The 6504-nt window shown below is 33.9% G+C and overlaps 1 non-coding gene across 1 annotated transcript; it reads right to left on the bottom strand.

Moving 5' to 3' along the window:
* Window positions 1–3917: 3917 nt before the first annotated feature.
* On the bottom strand, window positions 3918–4024 carry LOC121220600 (small nucleolar RNA R71). Its single transcript, XR_005917820.1, has one exon. It is a non-coding gene; the product is annotated as a small nucleolar RNA R71 (small nucleolar RNA).
* Between the last annotated feature and the right edge of the window lie 2480 nt (window positions 4025–6504).

Genomic DNA, 6504 nt, shown 5'->3' with positions numbered 1-6504 from the left:
AACAAATAAAGAATTAAGAATAAATTAGTAATGTTAGAAATTAAATAATAACCAAATTGCAAAAATAATTTCACAAAGAATGATTAAGGTAACAGTGCCAAAAACTTGTAACATGATTTTTGTGCAAGTGTACACAATCATTCATGTAATAAGTAAAATGAGTTATCGTCTCTACAGGGACTATGTATGTTAATCAATTATCTACAAAATTATAAGTAAATAATTTGGTGATAAAAACGCAATAATTTGAGTTATGATGATTAAACTAGATTAATTTAACTAAATGCAAGATTGATCCCTAATGCAATTTTAAAATAAGTATTCAAAATTATCTAAATGTATGAATGGATTTTAGCAACAGAAATACAACTTCAACAATCAATAACATGTATAGCCTAGGATAATTACATTAATGAAATCAATTCATTTCCATCTTGCTTAACAGTGTTTGAAAAAACATTCCATGGCAACTTGGTCTTTCATGGGTTTGGAAACCAAATTAAGTTCTTTTAAAATCATTTACTTAGTGAAATATGCATTTTACTGATCATATTAAACTAAGGGTTTCCTAGTATTTATGTGAGATAGCAATGACAAATTAAGTTTGAAACATTTTAATTACATAAACCTAAAAACTATGCAAGATAATAGAGTGAATTGAAGTTATTATGAACCTTCAATTTAGTCCGATTTAATGATCTAAATTAAGCATGCACTTTTCAATTATTGCGTGTACTAGCCATCGTCTGTTTAAGATCGCTCAGCTAATCTGAATGCATCCAATCATGTATGAATGAAATACATCTTGATTTTAATTGAAAACTTGATCGATTGAGGCACAAACACTTTAAATTTGATTCAAAAAAATATGATTGAATTAACACAATCATCCTAACTAAACAGATTTAAGCTATCATTGTTGATGAAAAAAATCATAAAACACATTGCAAGCATGATTAAATTAAACAACTTGTAAAGGAAGTGTAAACTTTATTTCAATTAAGTAGCCTTTCAGATTTGGATTGAAAGTGTTCCACCGATCCGCCTGTTGCTCTTTCGCTAATTGTTCCTCAAGGTGGACGGCCAAGAGGTGATCTTTTCAAGGTTTTTTTTTTGCTAAAATGGAAGGGAAAATGGAATGGCTATGCGTAGAGAGAAGAGAGAAAGAGAGGGAATAAGAGAATGAATGATGAATTAAGGGATGTGAGGGATGAGGGATGATTTGAGAGGTTAGAGTAGTGTGGTATGTATAGGTGAGGTTGAGGGTGAAGTTTACTAATAATAGGGATTGGAATCCATCCATCTTCTCCATTGCTTGGCTGACCACAATATGTGGAAAGGGAGGTGATTTTGTTGCTTGTTTTGAGCACAAAATCATGTTATAATTGGGCATAGAGTGGACAATTTCAAAGGCAATATTCCAATGCTATTTTCTAATTAAATTGAAACTATAGGGACCTCCAATAAAATATCCCAAAGTAGATTTTTGGGCAACCATATGCTTGTGTTGAAATTTGGCTTGACTCTTCCTTATTGGATGGTTTCATGATCCAGTAAATAACAGGACATGTCCACTTTGTAACAACACTTTAGCTGGGTAAATTAACATACTTATGTCCATGCAACATTATGATAATTTCATATTCCATGGACCCACTACATAATAAAAATTAACCTTAAAATAATTGACATGAAAATAATATAATTTATACACAAAATTCATGTAATAAAGCATAATTTTGCATACTTTATAAATTCATGTCCAATATTAAAATTTCAACAAAATCTACTTTATTTATTCACAATTACTCAAAATTAATATAATTATTAAGTCAAAAGGTGGTAAAAATTCGTAGAAAAATCCTATATAATTTTGAGTTTACAAGGTAGATTGGCAGGTACAGGATGAGGAACGAGAAGTAAAGGAGTGAAGGTTTGCCAGGGAAACGGGTTGGACAATTTGTCAACACGAATGTCATGGAAATTCGAGGAAGATGTCCAATCAGCACTCAAAGCGTATTGGTCTTAGGCCCATTTTAACTTGTACCAGATATATCTACCTGAAAAAGAGGGAAGAAAATCATGGGTTGTTTGCTTTATCCTAAGGAAAACGATTATAAAATCCAAAGGAGGAAACCCTAATGGGGGCGAAAAAATAAAAAGAAAAAAAACTAAAGATCCTTAGGCAAAAAAATAGAGGGTAGGGACTGAGTAGAGATGGGAAGAGGAAGATGAAAGTAATACCTCTTAGCCACCACAGGACACTACATCATTGGAATGCGGGTTGGATAAGCAGAAGCTATCTTCCTGAAGCTATCTTCCTGAAGTTCTTCCATTATTTCTTTATTACTCTTTATGAATTGAATTGATGAAACTGATGTTGAATGTACTCTGGATTTGAATTTTAATTACTAACCCATGAGCTAAATCTCATAGGGTTAGGATTACTTGATGAAACCCTTATTTTTTTAATGACTGGAGTGTAAATCATCTTTAATACACTATTTCATTCAATGATTTTTTTACAACACTGCATGTTTGCAAACTCTAGAAATAGATGGATCTACAGCATGTTCATTAAATTAATCTAATTCTAACAAGGTTAGGTTAATGATATAGAAATTGAATGATATGAGCAAGTTTCAACCAAAACCTTGTAGCAGCCTCTAGACATAGAACAACATTCATACGGAAAGAAAATAGAATAGTGCAGGGTATTGTGCTAAAAGCCTATAAACATTTATCGCTTAAGGCAAGGTAACTTGAGGTCTTATTCTCAAAAGAAGCAGACCATTTTAGAACTCTTTTGAACAGTAGATTGAGTATGGTTTTGCTGAGGCATTACTGTCAATAAGGGTAGATTCTTTATAATCCTGACCTTCTAAATCAACATTGTAGATCCTCTATCCTTTACCATAGTATTTTCACCATAGCATTTTTAGTTTTTAACTCTTTTGTTTGCATATTATTCACGTAATTATTCTCAAATTTTCCATTATATTGTACTCTTATCTTGTCACAACATTTTCCATTATTTATCAGTTACACATATTGCACACATCATTGTTCCTTCAAATTACCACTACATTCTTCTCATTATTTTTCTCATAGCATTAATAATACTAATTATAATAACTCAACCATTTTGTACCTGACTGTTCCCTATGGAGACAATCTCACTTATCACTTTATTACTTGATTCGATGTGTATAATTACACAATTCACATATCCTTTCACACGGTACAAGTTTTTAGCATCGTTGTCAGGGATCAACAATTTGGAGAAATTTGGTTTTGTTACTGTATTTAGTTCCATTCATTTTATTTAACTTAGTTGTATTTAATTTCTATACGTTTGTAGTTAGTGTATGAGAAGAGGCATTCCTACTAATGAAGAGTATCCTTTTGACCTAGAGATCAAGAGAACTTTGCAGAGGAGGCAAAAAGAGCTGTAAAATATGGCTAGGAACAAGAATGATCATGGTCTCAATGATGATCCAAATGTTCATGATATTAATCCTCCTATTCATCGTGTGATAAATGATCGAGATAGACCAATTCGGGAACATGTTGTTCCAACTGTGGATGATTTGAATCTATGAATAGTCAGACCACACATACAAGCTCAACAATTCGAGCTAAAAAGGGTGATGTTTCAGATGTTGAAAACCGTAGGACAGTTTCGCAGATTACCCACTGAAGATCCAAGACTACAGTTAAGACTTTTTCTTGAAGTTTGTGACTCGTTTAGAAAATAAGGTGTTCTTGAAGACACTTTACGGATTAAATTGTTCCCATACTTTATGAGAGATCGTACAAGACTGAGGTTAAATGCTTTGCCATCGAGAATGGTGGCATCATAGAATGTTCTTTGCCAGAGATTTTTGCTATGGTATAATCTGTCAAATATGAATGCCAAGCATAGAAATGACATCACATCTTTTCGACAATCAAAGGACGAAATGTTATATGAAGCTTGGGAATGATTTAAAGAATTACTTCGAAAATGTTTGATGCATGGATTCCATAACTGGATGCCGATGGAGATATTTTATAATGGGTTGAATGCACATACGAGGATGGTAGTTGATGCTTCTGCCAATGGTACATTGTTGGATAAATCTTATAATGAAGCATATGCGATTTTGGAAAAACTTGCCAACAATGATTATTAATATCCTACCACGGGGGTTGGGACGGGTAAAAAAGCTGTTGGTACTATGGAGCTTGATGCAATCACTTCGTTGACAACCCAAGTATCTTATTTTGCTAATATGATCAAAACAATGAAAAGGCCCACTGCAGACCAGGAGATGAAATCAGCCAAACTATCGTGTGGTTATTATGGTGAAGACTATGTGTTTGATGAATGCCAATCAAACCCAGCATGTGTATACTACATGGGTAATTTTAACCGAAATAATAACTCCTATTCTAACAGCTACAATCCAGGGGGAAGCAGCATTCAAACTTTAGTTGGAATAATCAAGATGCGAGGAATTTAAACAAAGTGGTGAGACATAATGCTAATAGTGCACTGTCTGGTTATAATCATCCTATGCCATGGAAAAATGCCAAACAAGGTCAAGCATCATCTTTTATCTTCATTAAAGCATTGCTAAAGGAATATATGGCCAAGAATAATATTATAATTCAGAGCTAGGTTGCGTCCCTCAAAGCTCTCGAGAATTAACAGGGATAGAGAGCGAATGCTTTAAATTCGAAGCCACAAGGAGCATTGCCAAGTGATACTGAGAACTAAAGAACACAAGATAAGGAATAGTGCAAAGCCATCAGTATCAGAAGTGGGACACAATTGGATGATGTTGTTCAAGAAATTACTGTAGAAGAGGACAACTCCAAACTCAACCATGGAAAGAATTCAAAATCAACTGAAAAGCATACTGCACTTGAAAACGGTAAATGAAAAAATGTTACAGCAAAATCAGATCATGTTGCCAACAAAAATGCCACAGGAAAACAATATCAGCAACCGGAAGGACAATATTAGCAATTTGGATGGCCACCTCTACCTTTTCTTCAACGATTCCATAATTGTAAATAGGATGTTCAATTCAAATGATGTTTGGATGTTTTGAAACAACTCTATATCCACAAACCGCTAGTAGAAGTTTTGGAATAGATGCTCAATTATGTGAAATTCATGAAAGATATACTATCAAAGAAGCACAGATTGAGAGAATTTGAGACTATTGCTTTCGCTGAAAGGTGCATAGCAATGTTGATGAGTAAATTACCTCCAAAGTTGAAGGACCCAGGGAGTTTCACTATCCTATGTTCAATTAGAAATCATTATGTTGGTAAGACATTATGTTATTTAAGAGCGAGGGTAAGTCTAATGCCTATGTCTATTTTCAGGAAACTGGGAATTGGGAAAGCAAAACCTGTTAGGTTACATTGCAACTTGTTGACCAATCGTACGTACATTTGAAAGGTAAAATTGAAGATATGATGGTAAGAGTAGATAAATTTATTTTTCTTACAGATTTCCTAATGTTAACCAGGATGTGTTAATTATTCTTGGAAGAACTTTTCTTGCTACTAGCAGAACTTTAATTGATGTGCAGAAAAATGAACTGACCATAGGGGTAAATGATCAGCAGATTAATTTCAATGTATTTGATGCCTTGAAATGTGTTAATGACAATGAAGAATGCCATGCAATTAGGTTGATAGAAATAGCGGTAGAGGAAGAGCTTATAAAATTTTGCTACAGCAATTCAGATAGTGATAAAGACTAACTTAAGCGGAGTGACGCATTAATTTTTTAGGACATTGGTGAAATTATGGAAGCCATACAGTTTGTGAATAGACCAGGGAAGAAGTTTGAATCTTTGGATTTATTAGATCACTCTTTTAATCCTCCTAAACCTTTTATAGAGGAACCACTCATACTGGAGTTGAAACCTTTACCGCAACATTTAAAATATGCATATATGGGAGAGAACAACGCTTTACCAGAATAATAGGTCAAGTTGTTAGAATTCCTTCAGTGATCTAAGAAGGCGTTAGGATCGACCCTTGCTGGTATAAAGGGAACTAGCCCTACTCTCTGCATGCATAAAATTTTGTTAGAGGATTGCCATAGCTATTATATTGAATAGCAAAGACTGAATCTGATCATGAAAGAAGTTATCAAGAAGGAAATTATCAAGTGGCTTGATGCTGGCATTATTTACCCGATTTCAAACAGCTCATGGGTGAGTCCTATACAATGTGTACCTAAGAAAAGAGGTGTCACAGTAGTAAGTAATGATAACAATGAGCTCATTCGAACTCGCACTGTCACGAGATGGAGAGTATGCATGGTCTATTGCAAGCTTAACAAGACAACTAAGAAGGACCATTTTCCCCTAACATTTATTGATCAGATGTTAGATAGATTAGCTGGGAAAGCTTTCTAATGTTTTTTTGGATGGTTATTCAGGGCATAATCAGATTGCCATATCTCCTAATTACCAAGAGAAGACCACTTTCACGTGT

This window comes from Gossypium hirsutum, chromosome D08 (genome assembly GCF_007990345.1).
Source record: "Gossypium hirsutum isolate 1008001.06 chromosome D08, Gossypium_hirsutum_v2.1, whole genome shotgun sequence".
NCBI lineage: Eukaryota > Viridiplantae > Streptophyta > Magnoliopsida > Malvales > Malvaceae > Gossypium > Gossypium hirsutum.
The sequence above is the reverse complement of the archived record's forward strand: the minus strand, read 5'-3'. Positions and strand labels throughout refer to the sequence as shown.